The sequence below is a fragment of the Macrobrachium nipponense genome, chromosome 30 (genome assembly GCF_015104395.2).
Source record: "Macrobrachium nipponense isolate FS-2020 chromosome 30, ASM1510439v2, whole genome shotgun sequence".
NCBI lineage: Eukaryota > Metazoa > Arthropoda > Malacostraca > Decapoda > Palaemonidae > Macrobrachium > Macrobrachium nipponense.
Window position 1 is genome coordinate 71,583,051 of NC_087218.1, and position 22,927 is coordinate 71,605,977.

At 33.8% G+C, this 22,927-nt stretch overlaps 1 pseudogene; it reads right to left on the bottom strand.

Moving 5' to 3' along the window:
- Window positions 1–548: 548 nt before the first annotated feature.
- The window catches only part of LOC135202587 (uncharacterized), a 130,974-nt pseudogene continuing 108,595 nt past the window's right edge, over window positions 549–22,927 (bottom strand).

Here is a 22,927-nt window from a genome sequence, read left to right on the forward strand (position 1 = left end):
ATTTGTGCAACATAATTTTGATATTACAAGATAATGTTTATCCTCAATACCAAGATATAAAGCATGTTATAAGTTTTCTCCTATATTACCAATAAATAAAGACTATTCATGGCTAACCCCACATCTACTCAAAGAATTAGTATAAAACTACGTAATCACAAAATTAAAAATACATAGATTTCATCATTTATACAGCAACTGGCCCAGACCCTAAAATGTAACAGCCCCATTGTCTCGCTAAAGTACTAAACTTCATATTAAAAATGACCATACAATAAGAACAATATTACTAAATGCATCTAATAAAAAAAATAAAATACTCCTAATATCTAATAAAGTATATCCTTCCGAGCATTAATGCTATTTACATCTCTGCCAACTACAACTTACCTCGAGAACTTTAATGGGACACACTAATTACCTCAACCCCTCAGCATCATTATTCAAAGGAATGAGTTCACTGAAGCATTGCCCTACTCTACCATTCAAGTGTTTCCATCTACATTACTTCATCTTAAAATAGAAAAGGAACAATAAATAGACAAGTAAACAGTTTCAATTGTTTTTAAACATCTTTGTACATTTGGCAATATAAAAACATACAAACAAAACTCGAAAAATAAATTTGTGCAAATACAGTGTATGTTTGAACATTGTTTTTACTACGATTATATTTACAGAGTAGAAAAATGCGGTTTGAGATGATAAAAAAAGCAAGGGCTACATTAGTAAATATAGTATTACACAAAACTAAAGTCACATAATTATACAGCCATTACACATCACAGAGCAAACACTTTACCTGACATACAACAACCGCTCACAGAAAATTATATGAATAAATATATAAATAATGTTAATTGACCCCCTCCTACCCAATATAAATGACTTTTAGGTATTTTCCAACGATTTCAACACAAACAAAACAAATAACAATAAAACACAAACAAAAATGACAAGTCTGAACATATATTTTCCGAAGACGTGTTTCAAATATTAAAAACCCTGGAGTAGTAAATTCTTCCTGAACCTAAAATAGTTATGGACAACTGATAGAATAATTAAGTCCAAGTCCAATAAAGCTCCCACTGGAAAAGCGAGATCTCAAAAGCAAAGGCACTCAGAAGAAAATTGTTAACGAAATGAAAAGTAAATGCAAGGAGGAAAGAAAATACTATAGAAGAAAGAGATAGAGATAAACAAATACCTCGAGATATTTGCAAAACCTCAAATAATCTAAAAACAAGTCAATTTGGCTACAAAGCAAAATCACGCGGTTAAATCAACAGTAAGCAATTTAGAATGAAATTCTTATTTTGGCTAGCAGTTAAAAATGTCAAATTTAACGTAAAGCAGTCTGTCTTAGTAAAATTTTCGAACCACATGCATACATACACACCTACACTCATATGCACAGCGGACACACAATACCAAACACATTTAATTTACTTAGTATATATTACGTATATGTTATACTGTACACAATTCCCATAAGATTTCAACAGAATTTACGAAGCTTTCATCAACAGCAGGACAACATAATATGTATGAATCGAATGTAACTAGCCAAGACACTCGCAACTTGCTTTCAAAGAAACCATTCTCAGAAATATTGCCTTGAAAATAGATGTCTACTATATTCACATGATTACCGCAGTGTGAGAAAATATACGATACAACTAACTAAAAACAATTCTAGGGCTGTCAATCAATAAGTGATCTTCCTATGAAAATGAAATTTAGTAATTATCTTCCTACAATGAGAAAATTCTTTGTTATTCAACATTTACAATTATTGTCTTAAGTAAAAGTTTTGCCGTCCAAACTGTTCAAACAGAGAGCATACAAAGGATATTTTATTTCTAATTGAGGAAAATGAATGAAGATTCTGAAAACTTTACGAATAATTATAATGTTGGAATTACAACACATGTTATTGTTATATTAAGTTAATTTTTAAAAGTGTCATCTCTTATGGTACTATAGTATGAACGTCTATGACTACATAATTAATACAGGACCACTGTAATTTTACATGAATGACAGTAAAAATACACAAAATACTCTACAATGTGAAATGCCAACTCTAGCATACAGTAATGCAAAATTACCACCAGTTCGCTTAAAAAAACTGATGATTTTCTAAAGCAAAATAGAAGCAAGCAAAGTATCAACAAGTATTGGGGAATGAAACCAGTTCTCCCAAGAATGAGACGAAAAAAAAATTTCTTATTTAAGAATGTTCTCCAGTAAAGAGGATACTGTACTCCCAAGCCCTCCCGAATATGTGCACCAAAATAGAAACGTAAAACGTTCCATCCTGTGAATTAGTTAGTGACAGACAACTTTCTTTTGTCCAAGATCTGAACAGAGTTTGGGAAACCCGACTCAGTGAAATAGATGGAAGGTTCATGAATTTTACAACAGAAAGAGTAGTGATAGTTATGAATCAATGTACTCAAAAAGGGGTTTGTTCGTCCACATCTCTCCCTAAATATTAAACACCTTAAAAACTCCCAACATAAAGTGCTATCTCGTTCTGTCCCACTCCCTCTTACTCCAGTAAAATCCCACATCACAAAGCAAAACAAAAATATCATTAAAATTCAGCCTGATGAAAAATTGCGGAAAAAGGTGAATAGTGACTATACAGAGCAAAAAGGCGCACACCCGCAAACTACACATTAATAATGAAAAATGTTAAGTAAGCAAAACTATTTTTCTCTAGGACTCTGCTAGATGAGGAATTTAAAATCAATAATAATCTTGAATATCACTTATTTTGTTAAAGGGTAAAACGATTAGATGAATTATTTATGAGGATTCTTCTTACTTTGAAGCGATAATAATGGGGTTAAATGGATCTGGATACTATACTCCTGATTTTGTAAGGTTTTAAAACCTCTCATTAGATATACATGAAAGTTAGCAAGCAAAACCGTTTCTTAATGAAGTGCTAGATACAGAGCAAATTAAAGCACATAGCAACTTGGAAGAGGAATGCCAATTTTAACTTGAATTACAAGTCATCCAGTAAATGGTGAAAACCAAAGAATGTCACATGCCAGTAATTTAAAAGAGAAAATGTCAATGATGGAAAACTGTAATTCAGGGAATAAACTTTCGTCAGTCAAATGTCTACCTGCACTCTAAACTGCAGCGGGAATTTTAGCGAGTCACAATGATTTCGGATGAAAAAGAAATTTGACGTTTTTTTTCAGTTTTTCGGCACTTTCAGTACAATGATTTTCCAAGCAATATCTCTCATTAATCTCGTATCAGTTATGTTATGAACATCTATCGATTTTAGGTATACATTGAATAAACTGCTTGCCAGAAGTCCATCTAGTGGCAGAGTCTGCCTTTTCTTATTTGAGGTATAATGAAGAAAATCAGTTCTGTACCAGGTCAAGTTTACAGAATTAGTTGTTAATAACGATAAATCGTTATTTTTAAAAATATACAAAATAATTCAATCTGAAGAAAAGAAAGAAAAGGAAAAGAGGTAACGAGTCCTGTGTACAGACTGACAGTTGTGAAAAGTGGCTCTTCATGAGGCCATTATCAAAGGTAACTGAAGCTTGATAGAACACTGCCAGTGAGTTCCTTCACCAAATGTCTTCCAAATAATTGTGAATCTTGAATTATATGTGAGAAATTATAGGAAGAAAAAGTTCAAAGCAAAATTTAAGTAGACCAAAAATGTAAATACGAGGCTGTCAGAGTCCAAACACAAGGTCATCATGGAGTAAGTAAGTCAAGTCAGGTCACTGTTGTCCTAGAAGATGGGGTCCTGCGTATTGGTGGTCGTCTTCTAAGAGGTCCTTCAACACTTTTTTGTCCTTCAGGGCTTCCGTTACACGGTCCGAAGGGAAGGATGGGTTGTCTGTTGGGAGGAGGGCCGTTAAAAAGAATCTTGCTGCCATGCTAATTTGAGAAGTCTATCTAAGATGGCGAGAAAATAAATATGAAAACGAAGCTACTCATAATGCCTTATCTCAAAGTCTACGAGAATTGTACCTACTGGTTACTTCAAAAGAAGCTAAGCAACTGGTGAAATACAACAAACAAACAAAAAAATATCTAATGCCTTAAAATTTGCAGTCACAACAATAACAAATATAGAAATACTATAATATCTCAAACAAAAACAACATATCAACGACGACTTGTCTAAATACTTCATTAATGGAGTGCATTTAAATATTTTTCAAAGGAGTTTGCCGTACCATTTAATGCCCTGCGCCCACGGCTAAGGGAGCCACTCCTGACGCACATCATGCCGTATACCCGGATGCCTGGGACCTGGGCATACGTTGGCTGGTCATGGTTGAGGGGGCCATCTGTCAAATAAAGGGTAGTGGATATAATTCAATCCATAACATGGACTTATGAAAAGTTGCGGAAATAACCAGTTGATAAATGGAAAAAACCACGAGACTTCGTGTAATTTATATAGTTAATTCTACAGTAGTATGATGTCATGAATTTTAGCTGCATAACTTGATAAATTAATAAACGAAAATTTCCTTAAAGTTAAAGTTTAAAGAAATTCAGGAATAATTACATATGACAATTATATCTGAACTATCTGACTAATACTATCATCAAGATGTAACACCAAAATGAGGCCCGGTAAACTAAATATTATGAATATTCACAGAGAGAGAGAGAGAGAGAGAGAGAGAGAGAGAGAGAGAGAGAGAGATGAGTTACATGGCAAAACAAGAACTTCTTCTCCTAATTACTGCATTTAAATGTTCTTAAACGAGCAAACCAATACGACACTTTACAAGCATTCTTACCAAGCTGGGCAGAATCTGGACACTTTGCAGATGACCAGGTAATGGGCCTTGCCAGTCCTGGTGTTCTGCAGTGCCAAAATGGACCAGTCTCTAGGGACACGGCAATCTCTGACGCTCCAAACGGGTTCGCATGTCTTGATCACGGTGATTGCCTGGCAAAATATAAGTCAATGAAATTGGAGAATCCTTGATTTAAAAGCAAGGATATCTTGGCCCTGCATTGGAAAAAGATAACTCTGATATGAAAGATACGGTGTTTAGCATGTTTTTATTCCCATGAAAATACACAAACACATACGTACACACATATTTACAAAGACCAAAACAGTGAAACTGCAAGAAGCAATGTAAATAATTTTAATTATGTAAACCAACACCAACTTAGGTCCATAACCAAAAACACAAGCCAGAAGTGTTGTATGTAGACTTGGACTTTGGACCAGGCAGTAGTTTAAAGTAATATATGTGTGCGTGTGTGTGAACGCATATATGCATAACTTCTACCACGGGAGATAAAATGTTACATAAAATATACACTTAGTATATTGGTAAAAGAAAGGTCACAAACACCGCAGTGCAATATCTATTACCCGGCCTTTAAGGCACTCTCAGACAAACTATTTACAACCGAGAAATCGATAACAAAGAGGACTAAGTTTCACATACACACACACACACAAACAAACTTGAGTAAAATTACAGACAATTAAAAAAACAAATCCCTTTCACCAAATTCATACCAGAAAAGGGAAAAAATTGTTTGGCCTTTTCAGACGCCACTATTCAACGCAGACCGTTTCAATATAAAAGTAGTATTTGAAAAAAAAAAAAAACAGCAAATAATTGAACTTACGTACATTAATTTCAGGTCATCATATTGGTAAAAAAAAAATCTGTATTCTCTTCAAAGTTCCCGAGAGCTTTACCCATTCTTGAAATCTTGGATAATGACCATAGAATATTACAAAAATAATTAGGAAATTGTTATCCAGACTATATTTTACTTAATATGCCGAAATAAAAGTGCAAACATATTCTGTATTAAAAGTAAAACGAAGAAAGAATCACCCAAGAACACCATTTCTGGCCTTATTTCACCCGGCTCTGACAAGACAAGAAAGACTAAGAAAAAGCTGGGTACCTGGAAGTGAAAGAATAATTATTTATATATACATATATTATATATAATAATATATATATATATATATATATATATATAATTAATTATATATATATATATAATATATACATCAAGCTACAAATGTCCTTTAATATCTAATTCGCTCTACCTCGGAATTAATATATTTTCATATATGTTAACCGAAGGGGAATTTTTTAGTCGATAAGAAATTCATCGGCTCACGGGCGCGAACCATCGAACCAACAAATTCAGGACGCACAGTGAAGCCTTAGATCCCACAGCCACCGCAAAGGGACAAATTATGTAGCTCGATGCATGTATATGAATCACGGTTATGTTGACACACTGCATATATATATATATATATATATATATATATATATATATATATATATATATATATATATATATATATATATAATTTTAAGTGAGTTCTTACCTTAGAGGTAGCTCCTCCCATCTTCAATTCGATGGATCGCTGGTCGGAAGTCAAGGTAGAAACACTGCAAGGATCTGTCCCTTGTGGGCATGCGCAGAGAGGCTGCGTGAAGTTGAGGCGGATATAAACTGCGTTGCAAACCTGCAAATTATTAACTTTATTAAGGCTGATAGTTTAGTGTGATAAGAGGATCTAATTTTCTATATATATATATTTATAATATAATATATATATATATATAATATATATATATATATATATACATATATATAGAAGTTATAGAGTGAAATTTCAATCAGACAATATATATACACATGAACGATAAGTTAAAGAGTGAAATTTCGATCAGGCAATATGTACCACAGGTTCAGACATTACTTTAATATTCATAATACGCATTTTCGATTGCTTTTATATGTTTTAATTTATTGCTGTGAATTTCAACTTGAATTACGTTTTCACGACTATGGATGTGAATATATAAGCTTGTATGGGTACCGAACACGTTAACGATCAATGAGTGAAAATTCGCTTAATGTATTTTGAATAGTTCTCATTCAACTGATTTGCCTCCCGTTATGGGATCGTTAGTAAAACATTAACAATCCTTCTACATAACAGCAAAAGCTTTGTAATGACTAATATAAGGAAGTCTCTCTGAACCACCTCTCTATCATAACAACTAAAATTTTCAGTAATTGATACACCTACCCATATCACAATAAAAGAAAAAAAGAAGGAAAAAAAACATTAAAGAATGGAGGAATCCCGATGAAAGTCGCCCTAAACATAATGAGTAAGTGTAACCAATAGATTTCTCTCCATAAACTATTTCGTCACAAGGAATTAAATAAAATAACACATTCCTCTTTTTACAAAGGTAAATCAAAGGACCAACTAAAATAATCTTAATAACTTATAAATGTCACATGGAATTTTAAAAAAATAAAACATTCCTCTGTTTACAAAGGTAAACCAAAGGACCAACTAAAATAATCATAATAACTTATTAACGTTACAAGGAATTAAATGAAAAAAAATTCCTCTTTTTACAAAGGTAAGTCAAAGGACTAACTAAAATAGTCTTTATAATATTTAGTGTCAAAAGGAATTAAATAAAAGAATACATTCCTCTTTTTACAAAGATACATCAAAGGACCAACCTAAAATAATCTTAATATCTATTGTTCGAAGTAAAGAGGGCCCAAAAATAAAAATTGACATTTTATTTTACTATTATTTTCAAGGGCAAAAGATCTATTCGCAATGTGAATACATTATCGATAACTAACGGAAACTCGCAACAAAGGTAAGTTAAACAAAGTCTCAAGAAAACTGGTTTGTTCGAGTGAGAGAAATGACTAATTAGAGACAACAACAACAACATTAACAACAGCTGCAATAACAATAATAATTATCATAATGTTCGCTATACTAATGATACCAACATCATCAGATACATAATTATTGGAATAGAACCTCGATTTAACATTTCCATATTGATTTCCATCATGAAAAGACGTTTCAAAATCATATTCCTGGATGAAATGAAAGTTTAACAACCGAGAACATTTATTAATTAATACTGTAAAATCAAAGTAAAAAAAAACGGCAAGCTGTTTTCTTGTAGATGTCACTTTCATAAGGAAGCTCGTAATCTTATTCAGGTATAATTTTTCACTCTCATCAAAATATCACTTTCAGGGAGGCTAGTAATCTTATTCGGGTATAGATATTCACTTTCATAGAAATAAAGTCAGGATTTCGGACATCGTTTTCAAATAAACTCTGTAAAACCGGGAAGATTTAGGATTTCACGTTCCTTTACCGTGACAAGCTTTCGGTTGTTTGTTTGTTTGTATGGTGTTTTGACGTTGCACGGAACCAGTGGATATTCAGCAACGGGACCAACGGCTTTACGTGACTTCTGAACCACGGCGAGAGTGAACTTCTGTCACCAGAAATACACATACCTCAACCCTTGGAATGGCAGAAAATCGAACTCGCGGCCAACGAGGTGACACCCCAACACCATACCGATCACGCCACTGAGGCGCTCAAGCTTTCGGTTGTATAAAGTTGTGTGTATGAAAATCGGACGGGAACAGCTGACGCTATATTTATAAAAAGTAAAAGTCGTATACCTGAATAAGGTTTCCAGCTTATCTTTAAAGCAGTTTATAAGAAAAGAAAGCTGGTCTTTCCCTTCGTTTATTTTAATTTTCTGTAAAATAAAACTACTGTGCCGGCTTTGTCCAGCTGTCCGGTCTCAGATCCGAAAAAAACTACTAAGGCTAGAGGGCTGCAAATTGTTATTTTGATCGTCTACTCTCCAATCATCAAACATAGCAAATTGCAACCCTCTAGCCTCAATAGTTCTTGCTTTATTTAAGTTTAAAATTAGCCATGGATCATGCATATGGCAGCGCTTTCCGGAGCCACGGGACGCATCATCACTCTACCGCATCTGGTGAGCAACTGGAGAGCTGCCGGTGCACGGTCATAGTTGATGGTTTTATATACCATTATACGTTGTACAGAAAACTCGATTGCGCAGATGAAATCTCGGCGAATTTTACATGTTTAATTTATGATATGACTGTACAGCATGGTATCTTTTGTTATGATAAGAACTCTGAGAATCTTAAAGGTTTTATTTCTTTATTTTTTATTTTTGGTAATGAAAATAAATAAGGAAATACTTAGCGTTGTCGTTACTCCCTAGTTCCATAATAATAATAATAATAATAATAATAATAATAATAACAGTGACTGCAACAACAACTACCCAGAACAAATGCATTCACTGAGGGACATACCAACTATAACTGAAGAGAGTACCAATCGTAAAATGCATCAACCATACAATCACAGCGCATTGTAAAAATACTAGTACCTGTTGAGTAGCACATTCAGGCAGCTTGAATAGGTGTTGATTATGCGGGTAGAAGTGGTAGTGCAAGCTGTCATCATCCTGTGAAAAAACAAAAAAATAAATGACTGAAACAAGTTGAAAATATATACATAATGAAATATCATGAATATTAATTTAATGAAAATTACGTTCAACATGTAAATCTGAGTCTGTTAATTGTTCACATAATTTAGAGGAAAATTCATGGTCTCGTGAATATAATAATAATAATAATAATAATAATAATAATAATAATAATAAGAAGAAGAAGAAGAAGAAGAAGAAGAAGAAGAAGGAAGAAGAAGAAGAGAAGACGACGACGACTCGAGGAGTAGGTTCTCAGAAGTCTACGTTGTGCATACATTTTAAATATATATTTACACTTCCATTAGTGGTGTGTGTTTTTTCGCCAACAATAATAACGATGCAGTTACTATTGTCTCATTTTTTGTCCTCTGAAGTCACCCCATCCCATCACGGGAATCAGCTTATTACTGAAAAAATATTATCAATTATCGATACTAAGCATGAGGTCTATTTCAGCTTCAGCGGCCACCACACCGCTGCTACCTGACCTCTGCCAGGACGGTTGACCACTTTGCCACCGAGGTCACTAGAAGGTCACTAAAAGATAGCAATTTTGGACAATTTTCTCTTCATTTTTACAACAAATCATTTCCGTATGCAGATCTCGGCTGTATAATTGTTTTTTTTTTTTTTCTAATAAGTACATAACACTTGTCGATCACTCTTAGCTTACGAGATAGATAGAAGAGAGAAGAGAGAGGAGAGGAAGAGAGAGAGAGAGAGAGAGAGAGAGAGAGAGAGAGTAATTAGTTTTTGCTAATAAGTACATAACACCTAAAGACTATTCCTTTTTCAGTTTGAGAGAGAGAGAGAGAGAGAGAGAGAGAGAGAGAGAGAGAGAGAGAGAGAGATTATTTTCTTAGTTAATAAGTTCATAACAACTAAGAATTATTCCTTTTCTAGTTTGAGAGAGAGAGAGAGAGAGAGAGAGAGGTAAACCACAGGACAAATTATCCTAACAGACACATTCATAACAACAATGCACAAGTCAAAGTTCGTCTTGAGCGTCCGGACGTTAACCTGCCAGACCGTTTTCCCTACCCACATTATTACTGCTTTGTTATGCATGAAAAATAAGCATTTTCAGTCATTTTCACTTTTCGATTTGAGGCATTTTCACTTTCAAATAATAGTAAATCTAAGTCTTACAGCATTGTTGTTTTTTTTTTTTTTTTTTTTTTTTTTTTTTTGTGGGGGGGGGGGGGTGGCAGTCGATTCTCAGGCACTATTTCTCCATTCCACAATTTTTGAGGAGCTCCCACGATCTTCACTATTTTGCCTCTTCTCTAATTTTACTTTCATCGTTAGCGCTAACTGTTCTCCCAAATGACTACTGAGTCACACGTGTCCGTATATCCATCTTGTCTGATACTTCGCCTTCCCCTGTAACTTCCAACCCAGACATAATCTTTCTAACATTCCGTCCACCAACTTGTATTTACACTTTATCTTCCTCAATGCCTCTCATCCTTTATATATATATATATATATATATATATATATATATATATATATATATATATATATATATATATATATATATATATATATATATATATATATACCTATATATACATGTCTCCACATATATTTATATAATACTACAAATAAATATTTATATGATATATTATATATATAGCTTTGTATATATAAATACAAACGTGTTTACTTTTGCGTGTGAAGAGATTTCTTAATGACAGATGATGTTGTCGAGAATGTTGAAGACAATAAAAACTGGGTAAAACACCCACCACCTGAACTAATGAAGAAGAAGCCGAACTTGAAGAACAAGTCAATCAATGACATAAGGCACCTTGATCAATGGATTCCGTCCGGTGCATAATTTTTTTACGTCACCACTTGCGGTGTGAATGACGAGCGCTTTGAGTATCTGTGATGTGACACTGCACACCTACCAGCTGTACCTATACCTCGACGTTATAAGATGACGCTTCGAACCATGACTGAATTTTTATTTTGAATTATGTCTTACTGTGTTTAGGTCACCGGAACTGGGTCGGAGTCTGCTCCGAATGTATTTTAATAAAATATGGCAGAAGGTCAATATTTGCATGATCTCTGTAACAAACTGTTGTGTGTGTGTGTGTGTGGGAGAGAGAGAGCGTGTTTGTGTGTCAGATATATAAATTTTCACTACAACATGAAGGTATTGAGAATATCCGTATAATTTTGAGAGAGAGAGAGAGAGAGAGAGAGAGAGAGAGAGAGAGAGAGAGAGAGCGTGTGTGTGTCAGATCTAAAATCTTATCTACAACTGAAAAGGTATGAGAATAATCCGTAAGATTTTGAGAGAGGAGAGAGAGAGAGGAGCCGTAGATGAGAGAGAGAGAGAGAGAGAGAGAGAGAGAGAGAGAGAGAGAGAGAGTGTGTGTGTCAGATATAAAATCTTATCTACAACATGAAGGTATGAGAATATCCGTAAGATTTTGAGAGGAGAGAGAGAGAGAGAGAGAGAGAGAGAGAGAGAGAGAGTTGCTGTAATGTTAGGATTATGTTATACCATTCTACCAATGCTCCCCTCAACACAGTCTCAGAATCACTCAATTTAGAATTACATAGATGTGATCAGTCATTGTTTGAAAACTTAAAAATTGCTTTTTTTTAAGGAATTTGTCAGTTTTGGATAAAATCAGCTAGACTAGTTCGAGTTTATGTTAACTGTTTATCAAGTTACGAAAACTATTCATTACTCAATATACATGACTCAAAATACTTCATGTTTTGTGCACAGCATAAATACACTTCACGCAAGGCAAGATGATATCCAATTTGCAGAAGATATACATCAAAAGGAATATCTTTACTTACCTTTTCTGTGCAACAGATATTCTCCGTTTTCGTGCAGAACCAAGAATATTATAATGAAACTTTATAACACCATCTTACTCATAATTCCTAGTCCAAGTTCATCCTTTTCCCAAAGCACGTGCCTAAATCCAGTATGTTCTCTCTCGTTCTCTTATACTTACGTCGCATGCGGCGTATTCATGTATTTCACATTCTTGGTATCTTTATCTTTGTGACTTCTCATCCATAAATATGACTTGGTAATGCAGTCCCTTTCATATATTACATTTCCATTTGTTTCCTAATATATATATATATTATATATATATATATATATATATATATAATATATATATAGGTATAGGAAACAAATGGAAATGTAATATATGGAAGGGACTGCATTACCAAGGTCATATTTATGGATGAGAAGTCATCAAAGATAAAGATACCAAGAATGTGAAATACATGAATACGCCGCATGCGACGTAAGTATAAGAGAACGAGAGAGAACATACTGGATTTAGGCACGTGCTTTGGGAAAGTGTATGTATATAGATATAATATATATATATATATATATATATATATATATATATATATATACATACACTTTATGATATTTGCAAAGACTGGGTGCACCCTCAACTTCAGCTATATTTTGACTCGGGTCTTCATTCCTCCATCCTAACCCGAAACTTACATGATATACAAATATACATACATTTATAAATAAAACATTGTGCGCATGAATTCTGAAAACAAATGCAAATACACCATTTTCATCACACATCAAACTCTGGGTAAAGAATATTGTAATTAGCAATTCTGGTTAATGGAACCTCCTCAACGGTGAAAAGGTTACGCTGCAACACGCTGTACCGCGCCTTGAACACACACATAAAAAGAGAAAACTTTAGAGGGACAAAATTGCACAGATTCATAACTGTTTTTTCTGTTCTCACAAGATGCAGTTGGAATCACACTAGAAAAGCACCAATCGAAAGCACATCAAATCAGATCTTAACGGTACTCCACGTCGCCCTTGAGAACCGCCGATAAAATCGCAACGGAAGTTTAATAAGTTAATAACGTTAGTGGCGGAAAACAATAACATACGGGTTTTATTATTGGTCACAATACATACATCCTCCTCCTCCTCCTCCTTTCCCCCCAAATCCTCTTGTAAAGCTTGGCCAAGATCTGCTCCCGAAAGCAATCAAGCAATTGCTGGGTTTGAGATCACAGATGGTCAGCGAAGAACGCGGTCTTGGAAGAAGGCCACCAGCATCTCCAGTGAGATGATACAGGAGGAGGAGGAAAGGAAGGAGGAATGAGATGGAGGAGGTAGGTGGCGGAACGTAAGTAGACAGAATAAGATGAAGAGGGAAAAAACCTAGAGGAAAATTACGAAAAACCAAGAGATGGAGGCGAATGGGGATAACCAACATCTATTGAAGAATGGGAATGAAGTAGGGAAAAGTTAAAATAAACCAGAGAGAGAGAGAGAGAGAGAGAGAGAGAGCCCGCAGGTCTATCATCTATTTCTATTCTATTGAAAACAAATTAGGTTAACCGACTGATTGTAATATATCTTACGTCACAACCCTAAAGTTAACCTTGATAGAGAGGAATAAAGAAATATTTGCTTTACCACATGAAATATATATATCACATCGTGAGTCAAAATCAAATGTTTTTAACGTGAGTCAAAATGTAGTGTTTAAAAAAATAAAAAAGTACTAATAGAAAAGCAATAATGACTCTATCTTCACAATTAACTCTTGAAATTCTCGTGTGTGACTCGGTGAGAACTTCCCTGTGATTGATGATAACACAACAGTAGGAAAGCAAATATAATAAAAGAAAACAGTTGAGACAAATTAAATTTGATGTTTCTCCACAGAAGCTGTGAACGATGTTCTTTGTGCCCTGTTCTTTCCAATTTTGAACTTTCCCACCCACTGGCTTCTGCTATAATTTTTAGTATATATATATATATATAATATATATATATATATATAATATATAATATTAATATATAGTAGAATAATTACAATACATAATATATAATATATATATTGATATATATATATAGATATATATATATCTATATATATATAGAGAGGTATAATTTTTTATAATATATGCATAATAATATGTATATTATATATATCATATATACACACACACATATATATATATATCATATTATATATATTATATATATATGGTGTGTTTGTGTGTATATATAATATATATTAATATATATGTGTGTGTGTGGATGTAATAATATATATATAATTATATAATAGTGGTGTGACTTATATTATGTAATATAAATAATATATATATATCTATATATATTTATATTATATAATTTATTATATATAATTTTTTTTCAGGATTAAGCGGTTTTCCCCAACAGAATAAAACATTCAAAACTGGCGCACAACTTTTCTTTTAAACACCGTATTAAACGATCACTCACAACGTACATGTGAGAGAGAGAGAGAGAGAGAGGAGAGAGAGAGAGAGAGAGAGAGAGAGAATCATTTATGCTTCAACGTTATGTTTCCGATATTCTTCCTGTCAACCCTACGAACCGTATCATCATCACCGCTGCCGCTACCAATAATGATAGTAGCAACAATTTTACCCATTTAAGAGTAATAACTTGCGGCGTTATATGAGAGACTCATATATAGCCTCTACATAATGTAAATACATGTGGACACTGCAAATCTCCCAGCTGGTGCATCCGTTACTCTTGCTAGAGGAAGTATAGCGGAGTTTCTGCGTGAGTTGTCATTATTATTATTACAAAGCCTTTATAAATCTCTCCCTGATAATGAATGAAAGATGATCCGGCTCTCGAAAATAAATCTGTGAATTTTAGTCTCTAATTCCGTAGTCATGGTAACACAAAATTATAACCTTTAATATAGATATCTATGTAACATTATGTAATAAGTGAAAGGCAGATGTTGGCAAAACATATTCTTTATGTCAAAAGCAACACTGACTGTTTAGGTTATGCAATCTGGCGCTGAAACAACTAATAAGCCTAAATAGGCCTAAAATAAAAAAGGGGGGAGGGGTAGCACTAAATTGCCGTGAAATTTGACACAGATGTGGATATTAACCATGAATGAGCAAGATGAACAATACTTAACGGTATACAAACACATACAGTAAATATGTAACTAATTGACCAAAAGTAGTATCACTATCATAATGAAGTTACAAAAGGAAACTCACAGTAAAGGATGCATGTCATTAAAACCAAGAACTCACTAATATACCAAAATACTCACATTTTAGCAAAACAAAATATTTAATGGAACTAGCAGCACTTAAAATGATACATAAAATTGAAGCAAATATTCCTAATGTGAAAAAGGCTAAGCTTACAGATACAGAAAATATTTCTCTGAAGATACTAAAAATAGTGAGCATGACACCTAATTTCACAGATTCATATAAACCAAAATTCAAATCTAATCATGAAATATACATATAATCATAATAAAGCAAAACCTGGTTCCGTTAAACCACGCCCCCTTTCCGCAAAAATACTAAAGCTGGTAGATAAATTAAGCATTCCACAAACTAACATAATTATGCAATGAAAAGTAGGCAAATGAACTGGCGTCCCTTTGGTGACACAGGCTAGAAATGAAAATCCCAACCAGACGTCTTCTCCGGTCACGGTACAGAAAGCAGTAAGGCATCTCTTAATGATGCTGTGATTGCATCTTGCGAGCCTCTCTGCCGGAATTAGTGGTTTAAACTTGAATTATTCACTAATAAGACTGCGACATTTGTTTTCTGGATGGCTGGCGAGCAGGGCGTCGCTTGTAACAGTAATGCAATCTTTAGGGAGGATTCGCATGCATTCACACATATGACGTACGTACTTATAGCGTATAAACGTCATATAAACATTTTATAATATATGACTACATCAATTTATGGAAGAGGTTGAAACTGATAAAAAGAGAAGAACATTGAGAACAAACGCGAGCAAACTGAGAGTGAACTTGAACTAGGAAGACGGAGCAGTGAATGTTAGTATGGACGGTGAGAGAAGGAAATGTTGGTGTTGAAGATAAGGCTGGCCTTATGCCAGCACGGGCTCTTGCTCATAGAGCAGCCCGTAGGGAGAAGGAAAGCAGTGGATTCCTATAAGTATTTCAGAGCCAGGATTCGAATGATGGTAGGATGAAAAAAGAGGTGAATCACAGAGGGAGTGATGCAAGAGAGGTAGCAGGAGGTGTGCATAAGGCCGGGAAGAAACTTTGAGTGTCTATGGAAACAAAGGTGTAATGTATGAAGGTACTGCTGAACTAACTGTCCGCTGTGGCAGTGAAATGTGGATGTTCGGTATACTCGTATATGAAAATAAGAAAGTGGAAGCCCTATAGATGACGTGTTTACTTAGTATTTTTGGCATACGATGAATTTAAAGGGTGAAATACGTGGTGATGCAATGGTTAAAGCAGGAATAACACTTGTTTTGAAATAGTTAGGTCATGAGGAAAGAATGGAGGATGATTGGATGTTCAAAAAAATATTAACTCGTAAATGTTCGGAGGAAAGAGAAAAAAAACTAGAGTTTAAATGGGTAAATGGAGTTAAAGAGGTATTGGAAAGGAAGGGCTTTAACATCCAGGAAGAGAGAGAGAGAGTGGCGCTTTATTTGTGCAGAGTGTACGAAGGTGCTAGTATAGAATTTACTGCACAGAGGTGTCGCCTTCGATTCAGCAGTTTAAGAGGGAATGAGCCAGTGGCCTTTTGGGGGAAACGCTTTAATTAATATATATATATATATATATATATATATATATATATATATATATATATATATACTATATATATATATATATACATATACATAATATACACATCCATACATATATGTACGCACATAGTACGTACATACATAAATGTATGCATATGCAGTGAGGAAGTAATTGTTGCTTTTTCTTTTGTTTAGTTTATATCTCATCTTTAGTGGAACATTTCTTTAAAAGATATATTACAAGTACATATATACTGTACACACACACACACACACACACACACACACACATATATATATATATATATATATATATATATGTATATATATATATCACTGTGACAACGGGCATGTGATTAGCAACCTCATCCAAAAAAGACTTGCTACACACAGGAAGGTTAATACCTTTTGGGTTAACATGTACAGGTACATAATTCACTACATAACAACGCACAAAATAATAAGAATAATAATCATTCCTGCCTTATTTAGCAATGAAATAAAAGAAATACAACAATATGTAACCAAATAACTATCTTCTTCCATATGCATTATGGGAATGGGGGGAAAAAATAAGTCACGGGAGGCTACAAGATGCGGAAGGAAATATCTTGCATTATTCGCACGATTATAGCAGGATGTGGTGGTATTATAAAGAAGGAGGAAGTTGGAGGAGAGGGAAGGTTGAGGGGTTGAGGGGAAGAGAAACAGGAAGATTATTCAGCCGTATGATGTTCATTATTCCAAAGGGGAAGTGCATACAAGGGCAAAATGGCACTACGGTAATTACGAGTGGAGCATTACTGAGGTTCGCTGCAGCGTTGAATATACTTGAAATGCTAGTCATTTCTATACTGATTTCAGTAACACCAACTATTTCTTTTACATAGTTCGCTTTTTTATTTACATTTTTTTTAACTTTCACCTAGTTTTACTGTGAAGAAAAGTAACCAGACTCGACCATGGTTTCAAATCAGGTGTTATTTGCAATTTACAAAAGGTTATTTTTTGATATTTAACATACCACGTTTTAGTATAAATAAATAGCAGGCCACTAAAATGTTCCCCATAAAATCCTATAAATTTATATAAATTTTAAACCATAAAGTTTAATTATCATCAGTCACAATAATTGTTTGAACAATAAGGAAAAATAAAAAACATTACGCAACATCTATAAGAGGGTATACCACATACTAATTTATCGTAAAAATAATGTTGGAGAAAACTAAGAAGAGAAGAGAGAGAGAAGAGAAAGAAAGAGGAGAGAGAGAGAGAGAAGAGTTCAATCGGGGATCAAATGATATGCAAAAGGTGGAGAGAGAGAGAAGAGAGAGAGAGAGAGAGAGAGAGAGAGAGAGAGAGAGAAGAGAGAGAGAGAGTCAGTCCACCTAAATACGATTCCAAATGGAATAACTTTCATTGTTGCAATTTGTTATAAATACTATTTACGCCAAAGAAAAATGATTCGCTTGTAGGCTGCTAATCAAAACACAATACAGTAATCTACAAATATAACAACACAATGACAACACAACACTCAAATGCTTCACGCACAGCTAATCCATCGTTACTGACGATACAATTAATTAGACCTAATGCAGTGTTTGAATCTCCATACATTTATCTTATATGACATACATATAAGAGCTTTCATTTCCATTACATTATCCTCCATTCATATTCTTGAATATAGAATTGAATATAAAACTTAATTCTTCACACTTAATTCAATGCAACCCTACCATAGTTTGTGATTAATTCTTTTTGCCGCACCATACCTCAGGTATCTTTCCAACATAACAGATCAACATCGAGAGTGGCTTTTAATGTTTCCTATCTCAAATTTAAATGCTAAACGAAACAACGTTGTTACTTCACGGATCATTGGAAATAAATATTTGAGAAGTGACAGACTGCAATTCATATAAAACTCGATTTCGAATCAACTTTCAGTCAATCCATAGAGCACTGAAGAAACTTATATTCAAAGCTGGCAACCTTCATTTTCCGCCAACGCTAAAAATGGATTCGGAGTTGCTGAAGCACTTTATAGAGAAAGAATAAATGAATAAAAATTCTAAGCACCTCTTAAAAAAAATAAAAAAGGGAAATTCTTAAACTCTTATAAAGACAAAATGAATATCACTATGCACCTCATAACAAATAAATGAAAATCATTATGCACTTCTTAAAACAATCAATAAAATTCTTGAAAAAGTTTCATTTAAAAAAAAAAGAATGGAAATTCTTCAGCAACCTTAATACAGCAAATAGAATGACAATTCTTATGCACCTCCTAATGCAGAAAGGAGAAGAATGGAAAATCTTATTCTGCTTTTAATTTAAGGGAAAAAATAAAAAAAATTCCAACGCCGCTTAGAATGGAGTATGAAGGAAAATGTTAAGATCCGTAAGCACCATTTAACGAAGGATGAAAAATACCAAGAAAATTCCTAAGCCACTTTTGATAATGAATGAAAGAAAAAAAGCTTTTGAAATTCCTAAGCCACTTTTAATAAAGAATGAAAAAAAGCATTAAAATTCCCAAGCCACTTTTAATAAAGAATGAAAAGCACCTTCTTTGTTTAATAGAGTGCGGTTCTTGCAAAAAACGTGTAAATTTTTCTTTTATTACCGCTTGCAGTCGCACACACACTAACAAGCACAAGTGTCACTTTACATAATGGCAGTACTTGAAGTGTTTCAGCGATAAGAACTGACGGTTGTTATGAAAACGACCCCACTGCTTTTTGGAAGAAATGATTTGTTTAAAAAAAAAAAAAACAAAAAAAAAAAAAAAAGGGGGGGGGGCTGGAAATGAGAGTAAAAAAAAAATATATGCTAAATGACGAGGGGATTTTAGGGTTGGAAATGAGCAGGTAAAATGACTTCCCTTAGAAATGACTTGATAAAACGGTGCGCTTAAAAGCGAGACATCCCGGATTCAGCGGCGCGAAATTGTTTTAAATAAACCTCGTGATTGGGTGTAATGGAGCCCTGAGTTGTTGGGGGGGGGGGGGGGGGGGGGGGGGGGGGGGGGGGGGGGGCCTCCCTCCGTGTACGATGACTTTTAGGTTAACCGAGAGGAACTGTCGTAGTTCACTTACTGCTTCTTACTTTCTCTCCTTTCTCTTTGTGTTATAATTTCTCTCAATCTATCTGTAGTTTTTATATTAAAGTAAAAAATTAATTTCATATATAACTTATTTCTATATATCTTTTACTACTTAGCTACTGAAGTAATTGTATCATTTTAGTAACAAATACATGGAAGAGGATCTGTATCATTTGTGTTATTGCAATTTTAATCATACAAAGTAATTCAAAAATTAATTAATTACGGCAGTTTTTTTCCATTTTGCAAGTTGATGTGAATCATTTTATAAAAAAAAAATCAAGACAATTTCCAAACATTCTGAAATACTCTTAAATAGGTAAGTTTTGATATTTCTTTCAAGTTCATTTGCGAGGTTCCAAAATAGGTGGCGCTACGACATTGCATTTAAAAATACAGATATTAATGCCATTGTATATTTACCGTGGTTGTGATGAGAGTCCACTATGGCTAATTCAATCATTGCTTATGAAGCGCACAGGAAATTTGAATAAATTAATTAATGCGTGCCAACGAAGGTATCTTTTTTTCTGCTATACAATGGAGTACATAACCTAATTATTATGATTTAGTATATTGTCATTAAAACAACCTGATTGCTTTCAACAACAACACTAAACGAACACCATACATTATTATGTGAATATATATAAACATATACATTATACACACACACACATATATATATTATATATTATATATATAAGATATAATAAATATTTATATGTGTGTGTACATATATATTAAAACTCAGACGGCGTACAGAACAGAGCAGCCATTGCCGTTATGTCCAGATAAGTGCAAGTCTCTCAAGATTGTGTTATTTCCGTGTGAAGATAAAACGGGGAAAAAAATAATGGACTCCCAGAAAATAGAAGTTTATCTAAAAGAAAATAAAGACACCTGACACCATAAAACAGATTACTGAGAGAGAGAGAGAGAGAGAGAGAGAGAGAGAAACTACTTATACTTGGTATGCGAGTTGATTTTGTGTTTACTAATTCATGTATGATCAAAGACCTTGACGAATATGGCTACATATGTATATGTAGTGCATACGACAAGACTTGAAATTATCAAGCCATCAAATGAGAAAGATGATTGAGGTAGAATCAAGTTAATTTTAACATCCCTAAATTATGTCCCGATCTACAAACCTTCCAGTTACCATTACTGGAATAAGCTTATTTCCAAAGCTATAGCATAATTCTACATCATCCATGCACAATACCTTGATGTCCTATCCATAGAGCCATAATATAAACACATTCTTTTACCAAAACCATTCAAAATACCTCTGATGAAATATTCTAGCAAATCTTCCTCCGCCAGGTAAAAAGTGTACCTAAGGTTTCCGTTCTTCTTTTTTAAACTATACCATGTGTTATCACAAAAGAGCTCTTTCTCCTGGAGACTAATTAACTCGCTTCGTACTTCGCAAAAAACTAATTACCGCCCCTCCTTTTTTTTTTACTCGTTCAGGTCTCCCTCCTCTTTCCTCTTACCTTGAATTTACTATTATTCGTTCATTTTTCTCCTCATTATTTTCATATTTTTATAGCTTTTCTTTAATGTCATTAATCATTCGTTACCCCCAATTTTTCCATCCTTTTTATTAATTTGAAAATCCTTTACAACACCTTACTTCTTACAACTTTTTTTTCCAATTTGATTTTAACTCCATTCTTTAATCACCTCAAGAAGACCAATTCATACATCATTTTAAGGGTGTGTTCGTTGCGAAACCAAGTAAAGAAGTACTGGACACAAATAAAGGTAGATGAATGTTGCCAAATTCTTACACAAAATTCTTGGCCAACAAATTAAGATCCTCGTCTTACAGAACGGAAAGCTGAATATTTAACCGTCGACTGATAAAACTATCCTTCTGCCATGACACAGTTCTAGATCCTTCGAAAATCCGGATACAAGTTTCACGTATCGAATTTTGAAATGAAGAGACAATGGCCTGTGCGCCGTCTGGCCACCAATACAGAACCGGTCTCATACTGGGGCAACGTAATTAGAAAATGACGAACCACCCAGCCGTGAACCGTGACTAACCACCTTTTCCAGGTAAACCTGCGAGCATCAAGAACGATAAATGAAGGCAGTGCAGAAGGCAGAAATAAAAGGGAGTCCGTCTACATGCTACAATGCATCGTCATCATAACCTTAAACAACACCAACCACTATATTAACAATAATTATTCATAGTGATTACGCGATGCCTATTCAAGATTTTCACAATTTTGGAAAACTAAAAGAACTCATTTCCAATTAAAGCAACCAATACAGAAAAAACTTAAAACAACTTTACAGAAAAAAAGATGATTAAGAAGTAGATAAACTGCCTATAAAGGCCTACATAAAAAATATAGGGGATGTGATTTAATAATATACATGAATGCACATATACCACACACGTATATATATATATGTATATATATATATATATATATATATATATATATATGTGTGTGTGTGTGTGTGTGTGTGTGTGTGTGTGTGTGTGTGTGTGTGTATACCAAATATCTGGGGTCCCATGCATAAATATCAAACCCCTTTTGCATGTAAAAGTTATGATCTACTTGTCAACTTATGGACTTTTCTTTAAATTTAATCTTCGGATATATACATTACTCATACTCTCCTCTTTCCCGGTAGGGAATAAATCTTTTTGTGAACGATTCTAAACATCGGTCCAAATGAATCGGTACAATTTAATTGGTGATAAGTGATCTATTCAAGAATCAAAATATCAAGCTGAAACCGTTCTCGAAATTGTCAGTAACAATTACTCTTCAAAGAGGT